Consider the following 16,985-nt stretch of genomic DNA (forward strand, 5'->3'; position numbering starts at 1 on the left):
GAGGCGTTCACAGTTTCGCCCGCAAGGTGAACAACTAATGGTGATAGCAAATTATGAGACAACTTCACGAAGTACGGTTCTTTGTTTTGTCATCCCTGTCGATTTCAATGAAATTTCGGTTGCTAATTAAATTGACAAAATATGCTATCACCAGCTCCATATTAGACGATATAGCCGGCTAAAGAATAAGCGATGATGCTGTCGCAAACATTTGAGCTAAACCCTTTGTCATGTTTTCACTCGACTACAACGCTGCCCAACCACCTCTGTTCATTTTGATTGTAGTTTTCTGTGCTACACCAGGCTACGTATGCGCACGCTTATCACGAACGAATTTAGCCTATCAGGGCTGACCGATGCGTCAATTGGTACGAATCCATGGCACGAATTGCACGACCGGGGAGCGTGTGGGTAGCCCGATAAAAAAAAACCTTCGATTGTAGACCTCCTTGCAAATGGACCACATTTTGAATGTCTGTGACCCAGCCATCTTGCCTCTCTACTGAACAAAATTCATCGCGTCTTTCTCGTGCTTTGTGCGGACAGGTCTGTCAGTAAAAGAGTTTCATTCGCAGCATCGTTGCCGCCATTGCGCTTGACTTTCTCGATATTTACTCTCGCCAAGCCACTACGCCACGGAAAATGTGAAATATTGTTCGCTTTTGTCAGTTTTAGGTTTGAGTGTTGAGTTTTACTTCGCTGTTTTCTTGTGAGCTTTTAGAGTAGATCTGACAGGGCTAGAAACAGTGTACGCCGGTGTTTGCATCAATAATTTGCGTTCTCCTGTTGAGCGATTCTCATACACACAAGAAGCGATTTCTCGCTAGCCATCTATTGGACGCGTTGTTCTTGTGAATAGGGTTTATTCATACGGTGTACGCCTTTCCGTTAGCAATTTTACTGTACTTTGCATGAAGTACTAGCGCTATTTCTCATTTTGTGGTTTTCATATTCCCCTGAAAATACGTTTTTTTCATTAACTGTCTGGCTAGTAACAATTTACAAATTGAATGTTACTCAGACGCATGGCCAAAAATGTCTTAGAATGTCTCAAGATACAGGTTAAAGGTTACGGCTACAAACAGCAATGAACACCAATCATGCTCGTTGGCATTCAAGCAACAGTGCTCTGCAAGCTTACACAAGGCAAAGTAACTTAACGCTCTGAGAAACTTGGAGACAAGAAAGAGAACAAAAAACCACGCTTGCACCATAACAAGACAACCTCCGTCTTAAAGTCAGACGAAGCCTACGTACACAAAATGATCTCAAACCAGAAGTCGGGCACTGATGCCACTTTCAAGTCCTAGCGCAAGCTCTCAATGACGTCATTAATTTTCACGACGTCTGTTCGCGCCACAGCTCATTTTTTCGTCGGTATCGATGGGCAATATTATATTCTAAAAGAACCAAATGCTGCGGTTAGCAAATTATGAGAACATTTATTGCCCTGCAGTGCCTAACCGCACAAATATACTTTTAACTTTTGTACAGGTTTGCGGCAATGTCGACGCAACAAGCATTACCTCACGTACTTTCTCTGCATATGCAGCAACCTTTGCCTGCTCCCTACCGTCATTCGCACGGGGGAAGTAAGCATCAAATGGGCCGTCAAGCACACAGGTGGCGTCGTATGTAGCAGTGGAACAATGGCACCTATATTCCGATAGACGTTGACGCCCCGTTACTTGTGGGTCTCGAAAACTCGTGACGCTGGCTCTCGCAAGCTGGCTCGGGCAGCACGTAAGCTGTGGAGTCTGAACTGGCTACGTCGTCGGCAGCCGTAACCTCGGCAGTAGCGAAACGTGGCCGTCTACACTAGTACACTGTAGATGAAGTAAGCGAACAGAAGAGCACAGCAGAACGAGCGAAGGGGAAGGCAGCGAAATCCACCTTTGTCGTCAACTCTCTGAATGCGCGGTGGGCGGAACGTGCATTAACGGCAGCATTATTCGTAGCGCAAAACTCGAACGACCGCGCCGCGGCGTTCAATTAGACAATATTGCTCTCGCCTTCACTGCTCATAGGAAGCGCATAGGCGTGCTGCGATTTTTATTTATTTGCTAACGGAAGAAGACGAAGTGCTTCTCTTGCGGAACACATCTCGCCCGTCTCTGTGTTTTTCTGGACTTCTTACTGCACCTGTGGCCTCTACCGCCCCTCCATCGCGGTGATGGATGTACAGCACCCCGAGGATCCTCCCGGTTCCCGTTCACCCGCGGACATCGGTTCGAGGAAGCGAGGAAATACGTCGAGTGGTAGCGAGGACACAGAGCTGTACTGCGCATCAGGTGAGGAGTCCTCGGAAGACAGCTCTCGACTTGTCCAGTACCGCAAGGCCTAACGAAGAATTATCAACTCATCTTCGGCGTCCAGCTCGAACACTGCGAAAACAGCTCCTCAGCGATGGCCTCACTGCATCCTGTTTGTTCCACAGAACGCTACCGACAACCTGCGCGTCCTCAACAGGCAAGCACTCTCCGTGTATCTAGAAAACACTGTGCCAAATGAGATCAAGGATGTTAGGATAAACACTAGGCGAAACATCCTGGCAATCATGATGAACCCGAGTGCACTGACCATAGTACAACATGTAACGCAGCTGGGAAACATCAAGGTCCGATCCATCATGCCAACGAATGGTGCCAAAATACCAGGAGTCATCTATGACATTGACAATAAGATATCTAATGCAGACCTCCCAATTCTAATAAAACCAGCGAGCGAACACAACGTGATTGTGCATGTTGGTCGCCTCGGCAACACACGTTGTGTGAGGATAACCTTCAAAGGCGACTGCCTTCCCCCCTACGTGAAGGTTGGCCACTTTCGCCACCAGGTTCGACCATTTATTCCAAGACCAATGAAATGCATCAATTGTCAGAAGATTGGACATGTGAAGGGTGTCTGCAGAAATTCGGCCGTGTGCCCTCGATGTGCCGAACCCCATTCAGAAGACAACTGCAGCGCAACCACGTTGAAGTGTCCTAACTATCAGGGTGATCACTGCGCCTGTTCCAAAGACTGTCCCCAGATCAAGAAAGAGATCACCATTCTTAAACAAATGGTGAGAGAGAACTCTACCCACAAAGAGGCCGCTGTGAAAGTACGGCGAACACGACGTCACCGACGAAGGACTTCACGGCGGAAAACATCAAACTTTCAGGAAAAGTCACTTCGCCAAGCATCATCATCAGCGGACGTTTCCAGCACTCCGAACACCGATGTTGGAAGGGAGAAAACTGCCAGATCTCTCTCCACAAAGGAATGGCCGCCACTTCCGCGTACACGACCGCCAGAAGAGCCGCAGAAGAAGCCGCCCCCAGTACAGCAAGGTGCTGTATCCGAGCAGTCGCGGAAAACAGATGAGCAAGTGATAGCACTTATGAGGCCTTTAATGAATGCCATTCGCGTGCTGCTAAGCAACATGCACACACCGTCTGCCAGAAGTGCGCTTCAAGTACTGGACGCTCTGAGTCCGGTGCTTGCAACCCTTGAGTAGATCATTGCTCCACAGCCACGGTCTTTTAGGGAAGAGGTCCGACAAGCAGCTATTTTTCAGTGGAATGCCCGCGGGCTCAGACGGCGCCTTTCGAATTTCCGTCGCTTCGTGTACGCCAATATGTTTCCCATTATCGTCGTTTGTGAGCCGAACTTATCGAACAAAATCAGGCTTTCTGGATATGAATCATTTATGTCGTCAGCTGTTTATGAAAACAGTAAGGTTTTGGTGTTTATTCGCCGTGACCTCACCTACACTCATAAGTCTGTACCACCTAATGACAGTAATCAATATATATGCCTAAACGAAAGGAAAAAGAATCTGGCCTTTACTTTTGTAGGCGCCTACCTATCTCCGTCAAGTCGATTCGATTACAAAAGACTATGAGACATCCTTTCCTCAACTTCCAATCCCTGGGTCATCATTGGAGATTTCAACGCCCATCATACACTCTGGGGAAGTCCGATCATCAACGCAAGAGGCAGAGCTCTGGTATCTTTCACCTCCAGTAATGAACTTTGGCTGCTGAATGATGGAAGTCCTACGTTCTTGCGTAGCTCCACGTACAGCAGCTGTCTTGACTTGGCTTTCGTCTTACGAAGCCTAGTCAGACGTGCAGGGTGGTTTGCAGATATAGAGACGCACGGAAGCGACCGTATCCCCACGTACATCAAGATCAGAGGATTGACCGCTTCCAAAATACGGGATACGATTCAAAGAGTGGACTGGCCTAAATTTCAGTCTATTATGGAAGAACACTGCGACGCCAATCCATCTTTCGACTTGGAAAAGGCAATAAAGAGCATGGTGCAAGACACTATGCGTACTCTAACATTCTCCTCGAAACTTAATGATTTTGATCTGGAACTAGAACGACTTCGAGCAATCCGACGACGTGCTGAAAGAAGATACCGACGTACGAAAACAAAGGACGATCTACGGACTGCCAGGCGAACGCAATAGAAGAGACAGCGCCGGTTAGACAAGCTCGAATCGCAACGTTGGGCTGCCTTCTGTGAGTCGCTAGATCCACGCAAGCCTTTATCGCAACTATGGAGAACGGTGCGCGGACTGCGGAGACTTCCCGTACAGCGATTCCCATTCAAAGCGCTTGCCCTCTCTCAAAAGAGATCGGAGATTGACTTGGCAGAGGATTTCTGCGCCAGTTTATCCGCCCAACTCACAGCTACCAACATTCCATCGCCTTCGAGCAGCTGTCCGCCACCACGTGATCACCGGTTGGATCTACCATTCTCGATCCACGAACTGAAGGCAGCATTAGCTTTGTGTAGCCACACATCAGCGCCAGGACCTGACGGAATTTCCCACCGAGCTCTGTGTCACCTGGGGGAGCGAGCGAGAGGAGTTCTTCTTGAGGTGTACAATGAATCTTGGAGAAATGGCACGCTACCAACAACCTGGAAGACAAGTCGCCTTGTTGCACTGCTGAAGCCTGGTAAGTCGCCGTTGGAGCTCTCATCATATCGCCCGATCGCTTTGGCGAGCTGTGTGGGCAAAGTAATAGAGAGGATGGTCCTAGGACGCCTGGAGTGGTACTTGGAGTACCACAACATCTACCCAGATGCCATGGCGGGCTTCCGACGCGGTCGATCATCGATCGATAACGTCGTCGACCTGGTGACCTACATTCAACATGAGAAATGCCGTAAGCGCCTCTGCGCATCCGTATTCCTCGACGTTAAAGGGGCGTATGAAAACGTTACGCATGAAGCCATCCTCTCTGCTCTCGCAGATTTGAGGGTGGGCGGATGTTACATGGGATACGGAGCTATCTATCCATGCGATCCTTCTTTGTAAGCACCGAGGAAGGCCATACTTCTCTACATTATAGCTACCGCGGCGTCCCCCAGGGTGGTGTACTTAGCCCCGTGTTATTCAATCTAACACTGATTGCTCTCCTTGAGCACGTGCCAACCACAGTCACGCTATCAATGTACGTGGATGACATCTGCATATGGACATCTGCAGTAACACGCCTACAATTGCGAGCGAGAATTCAGAGAGCCGCCACACAAACTGCTATCTACCTCCGTAATCGAGGCCTGGAAATTTCCTCCGAGAAATGCGCACTAGTGCCATTTACGCGCAAACCCATGGTAAACTACAGTGTAATGATAAATGGCCAAATAATACAACGGGTCCGATCGTACAAGTTTCCAGGTGTCATAATCGACAGGGACTTGTCATGGAGCCCACACATATCATACGTGAAAAAACGGTTGACAGGCATCTGTCATCTGTTCAAGTTTTTCGCTGGCAAGACCTGGGGAATGTCGCCTAGTGCCATGTTACAACTGTACAGGGTGCTTTTTCTGGGATTTCTGCGATACAGCTTGCCAGCAATAAACAACAGAGGCAAAACGAATCTACCCACAATACAAAATCTTCAGGGTCAAGTGCTCCGGATCTATCTAGGCCTGCCTCGGAGTGCTTCAACAGTGGCTACGATAGCAATCGCTAGAGACCACCTTGTCAAGACCCACATTGAAATTGAAGTACTCAGACCCATATAAGGCATCTAGCTAGGACTCCTCGTCACCATTTAGCCTCTCTACCAGCGGACAGGCCACACACATCTTTCAGCCAAACGATAACTGCATATGATGAGTCATTGCCAGCTTGTTTCACTCCGGCTGCGAGACCTTCGATCCCTCCATGGTGCCCCGCTCAGCCAAAAATCAACTTCGCAATACCTGGTATCTCGAAAAAAGCTGATCTGTCATCACCAGCCCTTAGACAGCTGACGCTACTATATTTGTACGAGAACTACCGTGACTCTACGCATATTAGCACTGATGGATCTGTCCTTCCAAGCAGCTCCGCGGCGGCAGTCGTCATACCAGCGAAAGCTACAACAATTAAATTTAAGACGACCCACGCGACAACATCGACGGCAGCAGAGCTCGCAGCGCTCTTTACTGCCCTTCATCACATTGGTGATGAACCGCCACACAAATGGACAATATTCTGCGATTCGAAGGCGGCACTGCAGTCTCTACTGTCACCTTTGCGACGCGGACCGCACGAACAGCTAATATTCTGGATTACAGAGACGTTACACCATATAAGTGATGCAGGCCATGAAATAACCTTCCAAGGGCTTCCAAGTCACTGCGGGATTATCGGCAATGAACGGGCGGATCACGCTGCCCGCTCAGCCCATACTGAGGAGCGCCACGTCCCAATTCCTGTTTCTAGAACTGACGCGGCACGGAAGCTCCGCCTACTTGCTCGGCAGTGCACCGCGTCGCAATAGAATGAGCCACATTTAAGAAATACGCGACTGTACTTACTTAATCCAACATTAAATCTTCGAGCGCCATCACAGCTTCGCCGTTGAGACGCTACGCTTTTATATCGACTTAGGTTGGGCGTTGTGTTTACTAAAGCCTATGCCTTCCGCATAGGGATGACCGACACACCAACCTGTGACCACTGCGGCCATGAAAAATCAGTTGGCCATATATTGTGCGCCTGCCCGCAGTACAGTCCACAGAGGGCATGCCTTAGCCACGAACTTGACCAACTGGACGACCAACCGCTATCCGAAAAAAGAATTCTGCAACATCGAAAGGCCCTACCTTCACAGAAGAAGGCCGTGCAAGCGCTTTTGCGCTTCTTGCGATCTACCGGCCTGTGTGAACGACTTTAACTGGAACGCCTTTTGTGTGTGTGTGTCTCCATGTGTGCGCGTTCCTTTTTTTTATTTTTTTTTTTCGTCTTTCTCTCTGTCATCTTTCTAACCCCTATCCCCCACCCCCAGTGTAGGGTAGCAAACCGGAGACTCATATCTGGTTAACCTCCCTGCCTTTCCTCTTCATTCTCTCTCTCTTATTTCTTTTCTAATAATACTTGCAGGGCCCGAAGGTAGTAGATGAATGAATCTGATAGTTACAAACGTGTGCGGTGAAATGACAAAGCATAAAGCGTTGCAAGGCATTCTTTGAGGTAGTCTCGAATCGCTCTGCATCTGCGATGACAGAAGTGGAGTAGGGAAGGTTTTTCCATTTGGCGCTTGGCTGTTGCGAATCAATAATCCTCGTATAAGTGTGGGTGCCACCGTGGCAAGCTTATTTCAAAAAAGTGTTCTGAATTCAGCTGGAACCTGGACATTCAACTCTGCGGGCGATAATGGCATTGCGCTCACCTTAGTATGCTTCGACTATTTCTAAAAGGTGTATTGATTTCATTACGACGTGTGATGCACGCCGTAGTGAAATGACCAAATTTTGTCTGAATTTCTTTCTCTTTGCAAGGTCTCTTTACACGATCGTTTCATTCATTAATTATATACCGTTACGGAGGGGTGGTGACTTATCGGTTGCAATCTGTTCCAATTTCATTATAAAATCTTAACTCACTTGATAGCTGAGCATATTGATCAAGCAAATTGACAAAGATTAGGTTTGCAGAAGGAAAAGAAGAAAAAATTTTGATTTACTTCTATGCTTCTTGCGTAATAGAACCAATAAGTATTATTATTTAATTTGAGAAAGATGTCTTATTATATATTAGCTATGTGTTTTTCTGGAATTGCATGCTCACACACACAAGCAAATAAACTCAAGTTTAAAGACGCACAAAACTAACCAACACTAGGCAGTTCGCAATGGCGTGAGGGGGTGCTCTACTAGCATCGTTGAAACCGTTGCTGCTCGATGATGCATTGACTGAGACCGAAGTAAACCATCGACGCTTATAGTTGCCAGTTCACTGTCCGTTTTGATAAGGATACCGTATGCATAACGGTGTGGTAAGCACACAGCTACTTCTCAGATGGAGCGCCCATGTTTGTGTTGGCAGTACTCTTGCCTGTAGCGCAATCCAGAAGGCGTTCCTGGTTACACTATAGACCCGATTTTTGTGAGCGTGTGTCCGTTTGGCTTTCTGGTTTTTGCAGCCAAACGCACAGCGCCTTTATCGACACCTACAACACTCTGCCATGCATGGGCTGCATGTCGTGACAGTGGGACGGTGACGCCGACTACGGGAACGAGCATAGACTTCCTCTATGTGTTGCTTATGTGTATTCCTCTCAAATGAAAGGAGGTGTATAATTCTGCCATGACCGATACGATCAATAAAAGGTGTACGGGAACACCACTAGCAGTGTCCATGGAGCCAAAGTCCATACGTGCTGCTAACATAAGCTATAATGGCTAGCCACCGTTTTTTGTCTGAGTATTCCATACATTTCTGCCTCAATAAATAATTATAATCGAAGCCTGCCAAGACATAGGCAAAAATAGATAAGATACTTCGTGCTTTATTTTGGTTATTTAGTCAAATATCACTAAATTTAACTTAAGTGAATTCCTGAAGTTATGCCGTTCATGTGTACTTGCGCATGATGGGTGTCGAAAGCATCTGTAAATTCAAACGCACTTCTTTACTAATTAGGGCATATTCGGGTGGTTTTTTGAGAGCGCTCCCAACCTTGCTACGACGAGAGTGAAAAATAGCTTTAAACCTATATAACGAGAATGGCCGAGTATGAAAATGATGATGCCGTTTCCTTATGATCGATGAAGTCGATTTTGGCTACCAGGAACGCTTATTTGGCATTTTACAAGATCTTTGGGGCGGTGTTAGGGCGATCTGAAATCGCCGCCGGAATACACTATTTTAGCCTCACAGTATCGCGCGAAACGCGAAGCATTCATAGCGGTCGCAAATATTAGACAACTACATGAACTACGCCACACTGCTTCATCAGCCGTGTCAATTGCAGATAGATTTCGGATTATCATTAAATTAGCAAGTATGATATCACCAGCTAAATATTGGGCAATATATCCGGAATGATTTAGCCCTCTAAGGAAGAAACGATGATGCTGACACACATATTTACGCTAATCCCTTCGTTGTGTGTTTACTCGATTCCAACTTTGCCCTGCGGCCCCTGTTCACTTATTGAACTTTTATGTACTGCATCAGGTTACGTACGCGCAGGGTTACCACAAACGAATTTAACGTACTATGGTTGACCGAAGAAATAGTTGCTACGAATCTACTGGCACGAAGCGCACCTCAGCGGGTCGCGTGGCTGACCCCATAAAGGCTTTCGCTTAAAACCAGCTTTCAAACAGAGGCTATATTGAATGCCTGTGACGCAGCGGCCTTGCATCTTGAAGTGAACAAAATTCATCGCGTCTTTCTCGTGCTTTGTGGCGACAGCACAGCAAAGATTCTAGAGTTTCCTTCACAGCGTGGTTGCCGCCGTAACTCTTGCGCCTCCCCATATTTACCTTCGCTATGCCACTTCTCCATAGAAAATCTGAAATATACTTAACTTGTGTCAATCTTAAGTTTACCTGTAGAGTTTTACTTCGTTGTTCTCTCGTGAAGAGCTTCAGAAGATCTGGCTAGGATATAGACAGTATTCGCCGGCATTTGCGTCTAAGTTTGTGTTCTCGTGTTCCGCGTTTCTCAGACAGACAAGAAGCGATTGGTCATTTCTTGAATTGAACTGAATGTTACACTGCGACATGCCAAAAATTACTTAGAATGTCTCAAGGTACACGATACACGTTATGGCTACAAGCACCAATGAATGCCAATTATGCTCGTTTTTGTTCAAGCAACAGTGGTCTGCAAACTTACGCAAGGCAAAGTAACATCAGGCTCTGAGAAACATAGAGACAAGAAAAAAAAACTACTCCCACACCATACCAAGACAACCTCCGTCCTAGTGACAGATGAGGACTATGTACACAAAATGATGCCGAAGCATAAGTCGGACGGTGACGCCACCTTCAAATGCCTGCGCCAGCTCGCAATGATGTCATTAATTTTCCCGATGACGCCTGTTGGGGCCAAGCTCATTTTTTCATCGGTATAGATGGGCAATATTATTTTCTGAAATAACCAAATGCTTAGGTTAGCAAGTTGTGAGAACATTTAATGCCCTGAAATGCCTCAACCACGCAAATATACTTTTAACTTTTACACCGGCTTGCGTCAATGTCGACGCAACAAGCATTGCCTCACGTACTTCTTCTGCATGTGCAGCAATCTCGGCCTGCTGCCTATCGCCATTAGCACGTAGGAAGTAATTACTGACTTCCGTGGACAACAACTTCATGCAAGTGCAACAGGTGCCGTCGGCTTCTCTGAGAACCGCTTATAACAAGCGGGACTCTCACCGAGGCTTCACTGGTGGCTGCGACGGCGAGACCAGCATTGCTGGACGTATTTTGCCTGCACGTGCAGGTTAGTGTTGAATAAATGTTTTGCTCAATGACGAGGAGGAGAGACAAAGAGGAGGAAAGACAGGGAGGTTAGCCAGTGTAAGTACCGGCTGCGTACCCTGTGCTGGGGAAAGTGGTAAAAGGGAATAAATGGAGAAAGAAGAAGAGGAGGAGAAAAAAATAAGAGAAATGGGAAAATTCTCGCAGTAACGCCATAGTACGCGATACAACACTCAAAGGCGATCACACAATTCGCATCTCCTTAAAAACTTCAGCAAAGCCCTTAAGACCTTGAGTGCCAAAACCCGTCTGGACCAGTGTTCTAGAGCTTTTTTCCTCTGTAAAAGGCGAGTGTCCAGTTTTTCAAGCGTGGTCACGAGCACTGTTCTTGGCACTTTGTAGCTGGGACAGCCACAAAGGAGGTGCTCAATCGTCTCCTCGGCGCCGCAGGTGTCGCAAGTAGGGCTGTCGGCCATTCCAATGCGGAATGAATAGGAGTTCGTGAATGCCACGCCGAGCCACAGGCGGCACAGATATGTTGCTTCCGCTCGTGGTAACCCTGGTGGTAGACGGAGTTGCAGACATGGATCCAATCTGTGGAGACGTGCGTTCCTGAACTCATTGGTGTTCCACAGATTCTGCGTACGCTCGCGGGCGAGGGAGCGAAGACTTGTGGCTGCGTCTGTTCGTGACAGTGGTATTGGCATAACGTGGGCACCATCGTGGGCCGATCGGGTGGCATCATCCGCACTGTGATTGCCCGAAATTCCGCAGTGACCCGGTATCCACTGGTAGATGATGTTGTGCCCCTTGTTGATAGCGTGAAGATGGAGTAGTCGGATGTCTCCCACTAGTTGCATATTTGGTCCGTGGTTGAAAGGGGACCTCAGACACTGGAGAGCTGCCTTCGAGTCACATAAGAGGGATCATGACTGTGACGGTTGGTGACAAACTCTAGAGCAGCACGGATAGCTGCGAGTTCTGCAGCCGTCGATGATGTAATGTGAGACGTCTTAAACTTGAGGGTGACAGACTCTGCGGGAATTTCCACTGCTCCAGCTGAACTATTAGAGGAGACAGAACCATCCGTGTAAACGTGGATGCGTTCTTTGTGTTTGTCATGTAGGAGTAAAAGCACGGTTGGTTTGAGGGCGAAAGATGACATCTCCGTTTTCTTTTTGATACCAGGAATAACAAGAAGAGCCTGGAGTGGATGGAGGCACCACAGCGGTAGAGATGGTCGTGCTGCAGGCGTGAAGTTTGATAGTAAAGTTCCGTGGTTAGCGGCAATAATCCTGCTAAACGCTGAACGAGGTCGAGCGGCAAGAAGGGAGGCGAGATGATGCGATGGAAGTCGCGCGAAGTGCCTGATATGCATCCTTAAAGCGTCGACTTGAAGGTACGTATCGATAGGGTGGTCATGCACGATGGCTATTGTTGCTGCCGTGGATGCACATCTGGGAAGTCCAAGGCAAATTCGTAGAGCCTGAGCTTGTACAGACTGGAGGGCACGGAGGTTGGTCTTACTGGTACAGTAAGACCCAGTACAGGTAAGCTATAGCGCAGGAGACCGAGGAACAGTGCGTTATAGAGTTGGAGCATCGCACTTACAGACGCACCTCCCGACTTTCCCGCAAGAAATCTGAGCACGTGGGTTATCATGAGTAATTTCCTTTTTAGGTATGAGATATGTGGACTCCAGGAGAGGTCTCGATCTATTATCACCCCTAGAAAGCGGTGCGTCTTCTCGTAGGCAATCGGATGTCCATTAATTCTGACAACGTACGGTTTCATTGCTTTGCGCGTGAAAGCGACCAGAGAGCACTTCTCGGAGGACACCTCCAGGCCTCGCGCTCGAAGATAACCTGATGTTAGTGTGGCCGCTTTTTGAAGTCTGGCGCGCACCTGGAGGCGCGTCGCTCCTGATGACCAAATGCATATATTGTCACGTGGTGGTGACGTTGAATAACACAGTAGCAATACTGTGAACGACAAAACAAACTTTTATTGGGCGAACCTGTGCCCACAAAACAGGCTACACTTATAGCACAACGATAGCGGCGAACACGCTCGGCGATCGTCGAAAATCTGATCAGCGAGTCAAGCGCGTCGGCTTTTATAGAGCAGTCGTCGAATGTTCCAGACTAATCGTTCGGACCCGCGTACCTTCCACAAAGTTCTACACCATTCGCGTTACACGATGAAATCAGATAACACAACGTTCGGCGACAACAGATAGCCGGGTAGAAGTATCGATAACTTTCCAGAAACTTCGGATACATGCAGGCGCGTCCCGCGCAGTGCGATTACATTTCTTAGGTGGCGAAACGTGGTCGCCCGATAAAGATAAGTACACGTGTCAATACCCCCCTCTTAAAAAGCATCGTCCCGATGCTACAAATATAAGAGAGCGAAACACAAAAGGACCCTTATTAAACATAAGTAACAAAACAACGAAAAGACATCAAGTCCAAAGGTCAGTTACGCGAAGTCCGAAAGTTCGTCAACGCTGGTGGTACGGCTTCAGTCGCACAACGTGGACAATTTCAGGTCGTGAGCGGCGCCGCTGTGACAGCGAAATGCCGTCTGGCACGACCTCATAGTCCAGTGCGCCAATACGTCGGAGGATCTTGTACGGTCCGAAATAGCGACGCAAGAGCTTCTCGCTCAGTCCTCGTCGGCGTATAGGGGTCCAAACCCAAACACGGTCACCGGGCTGGTACTCGACAAAGCGTCGTCGGAGGTTGTAGTGTCGGCTGTCGGTCCTCTGTTGGTTCTTGATCCGCAGGCGGGCGAGCTGTCGGGCTTCTTCGGCGCGCTGCAGATAGCTAGCGACGTCAACATTCTCTTCGTCAGTGACGTGGGGCAGCATGGCGTCGAGCGTCGTCGTCGGGTTCCTGCCGTAAACCAGCTTAAACGGCGTGATCTGTGTTGTTTCTTGCACCGCCGTGTTGTAAGCGAAGGTTACATACGGCAGGACCACGTCCCACGTCTTGTGCTCGACGTCGACGTACATTGCTAGCATGTCGGCGAGGGTCTTGTTGAGGCGCTCCGTGAGACCATTCGTCTGCGGATGGTAGGCAGTTGTCCTCCTGTGGCTTGTCTGGCTGTACTGCAGAATGGCCTGGGTGAGCTCTGCTGTAAAAGCCGTTCCCCTGTCGGTGATGAGGACTTCTGGAGCACCATGTCGCAGCAGGATGTTCTCGACGAAAAATTTCGCCACTTCGGCTGCGCTGCCTTTAGGTAGAGCTTTAGTTTCTGCAAAGCGGGTGAGATAGTCCGTCGCCACGACGATCCACTTATTCCCGGATGTTGACATCGGAAACGGCCCCAACAAATCCATCCCAATCTGCTGGAATGGTCGGCGAGGAGGTTCGATCGGCTGTAGTAATCCTGCTGGCCTTGTCGGTGGTGTCTTGCGTCGTTGACAGTCTCGGCATGTCTTGACGTAACGGGCGACGTCGGCGGTCAGACGCGGCCAGTAATACCTTTCCTGTATTCTCGACAGCGTCCGGGAGAATCCGAGGTGCCCAGCGGTTGGATCGTCGTGTAGGGCGTGCAGTATCTCTGGACGCAGCGCTGACGGTACAACAAGAAGGTAGCTGGCGCGGACTGGTGAGAAGTTCTTCTTCACGAGTAGGTTGTTTTGAAGCGTGAACGAAGATAATCCACGCTTAAATGCCCTAGGGACAACATTGGTGTGCCCTTCCAAATACTCGACTAGGCCTTTTAGCTCCGGGTCCCCTCGTTGTTGTTCGGCGAAGTCTTCCGCGCTTATTATGCCAAGGAAGGCGTCGTCATCCTCGTCATCTTGCGGCGGTGGGTCAATGGGGGCGCGTGATAGGCAATCGGCATCTGAGTGTTTTCTTCCGGACTTGTATGTTACAGTGATGTCGTATTCTTGTAGTCTGAGGCTCCACCGCGCCAGCCGTCCTGAAGGGTCCTTTAAGTTAGCTAGCCAACACAACGCGTGGTGGTCGCTGACGACTTTGAATGGCCTGCCATAGAGGTAAGGGCGGAATTTAGCTGTAGCCCAAATGATGGCGAGGCATTCCTTTTCAGTCGTAGAATAATTGCTTTCCGCTTTTGACAGCGACCGGCTAGCATACGATATCACCCGTTCAAGTCCTTCTTTCCTCTGGACTAGGACGGCACCGAGGCCTAGGCTACTGGCGTCAGTGTGGATTTCGGTATCAGCGTCCTCGTCGAAGTGTGCAAGTACCGGCGGCGACTGCATGCGTCGTTTGAGTTCTTGAAATGCCTTGGCCTGCGGCGTTTCCCACTTGAACTCGACATCACATTTGGTTAGATGTGTTAGCGGCTCCGCGAGGCGTGAAAAGTCCTTGACAAAGCGCCTATAGTAGGCACACATGCCAAGGAATCTGCGCACTGCCTTCTTGTCGGTTGGCTGCGGGAACTTTGCGATGGCAGCTGTCTTCTGTGGGTCAGGGCGTACTCCTGATTTGCTGATGACGTGGCCTAGGAACAAAAGCTCATCGTAAGCAAATCGACACTTTTCCGGCTTCAGAGTGAGCCCTGATGACTTGATGGCATCTAGTACTGTCGCAAGCCGCCTCAGGTGATCGTCGAAATTTCCGGCGAAGACGACGACGTCATCCAAGTAAACGAGACAGGTCTGCCACTTCAATCCTGCTAAAACTGTGTCCATCACGCGCTGGAACGTTGCAGGAGCCGAGCACAGTCCGAATGGCATAACCTTGAACTCGTAGAGGCCGTCTGGAGTGACGAAGGCCGTCTTTTCGCGATCTCTTTCGTCGACTTCTATTTGCCAATAGCCAGACTTGAGGTCCATTGACGAGAAGTATTTAGCGTTGCAGAGCCGATCCAGTGCGTCGTCTATCCGTGGGAGGGGGTATACGTCCTTCTTCGTGATCTTGTTCAGACGACGATAATCGACGCAGAAACGCAGGGTTCCGTCCTTTTTTTTCACTAAAACGACTGGAGACGCCCACGGGCTTTTCGACGGCTGGATGATGTCGTCGCGCAGCATTTCGTCGACTTGTTGTCTTATAGCTTCGCGTTCTCGCGTCGAAACTCGGTAAGGGCTCTGGCGGAGAGGTCGAGCGCCCTCTTCGGTTATTATGCGATGCTTTGCGACTGGGGTTTGTCGAATCCTCGATGACGTCGAAAAGCACTCTTTGTATCGTCGAAGTAGACTTCTGAGCTGTTGTTGCTTAATCGTGGGGAGACTTGGATTTATGTCGAAGTCTGGCTCGGGAACTACGGTCGTCGGGGTAGATGCGGCAGAATCCGAAAGGACAAACGCATTGCTGTTTTCCAGAATTTCTTCGATGTATGCGATCGTCGTGCCCTTGTTGATGTGCTTGAACTCCTGGCTGAAGTTTGTCAGCAACACTTTCGTGTGTCCTCCGTGCAGTCGAGCGATCCCTCTTGCGACGCAAATTTCACGGTCTAGCAGTAGACGTTGGTCGCCTTCGATGACGCCTTCTACGTCAGCGGGTGTTTCGGTGCCGACCGAAATAAATATGCTGGAGCGAGGCGGGATGCTCACTTGATGTTCGAGCACACTCAAGGCCTGGTGACTACGAGGGCTCTCCGGCGGTATCGCATTATCTTCCGACAGCGTTATTGACTTTGACTTCAGGTCGATGACTGCGCCGTGTTGGTTGAGGAAGTCCATGCCGAGAATGACGTCTCGTGAACACTGTTGGAGGATAACGAAGGTGACAGGGTAAGTCCGGTCGTGGATATTAATTCTTGCCGTGCACATTCCTGTCGGCGTAATCAGGTGTCCTCCAGCGGTCCGAATTTGAGGGCCTTCCCATGCAGTCTTAACCTTCTTCAACTGGACGGCGATGTGTCCACTCATGACTGAGTAATCGGCACCTGTGTCGACTAAGGCGGTGACTGCGTGGCCATCTAGAAGCACGTCGAGGTCGGTGGTTCTTTGTCTTGCGTTGCAGTTGGGTCTTGGCGTCGGATCACGGCTTGTCGGGGGCGTCCGGTACATGAACGAAAAGCACCTCCACCAGATGTCACGTGGTGGTGACGTTGAATAACACAGTAGCAATACTGTGAACGACAAAACAAACTTTTATTGGGCGAACCTGTGCCCACAAAACAGGCTACACTTATAGCACAACGATAGCGGCGAACACGCTCGGCGATCGTCGAAAATCTGATCAGCGAGTCAAGCGCGTCGGCTTTTATAGAGCAGTCGTCGAATGTTCCAGACTAATCGTTCGGACCCGCGTACCTTCCACAAAGTTCTACACCATTCGCGTTACACG

Source organism: Dermacentor andersoni, chromosome 10 (genome assembly GCF_023375885.2).
Source record: "Dermacentor andersoni chromosome 10, qqDerAnde1_hic_scaffold, whole genome shotgun sequence".
Taxonomy (NCBI): Eukaryota; Metazoa; Arthropoda; class Arachnida; order Ixodida; family Ixodidae; genus Dermacentor; species Dermacentor andersoni.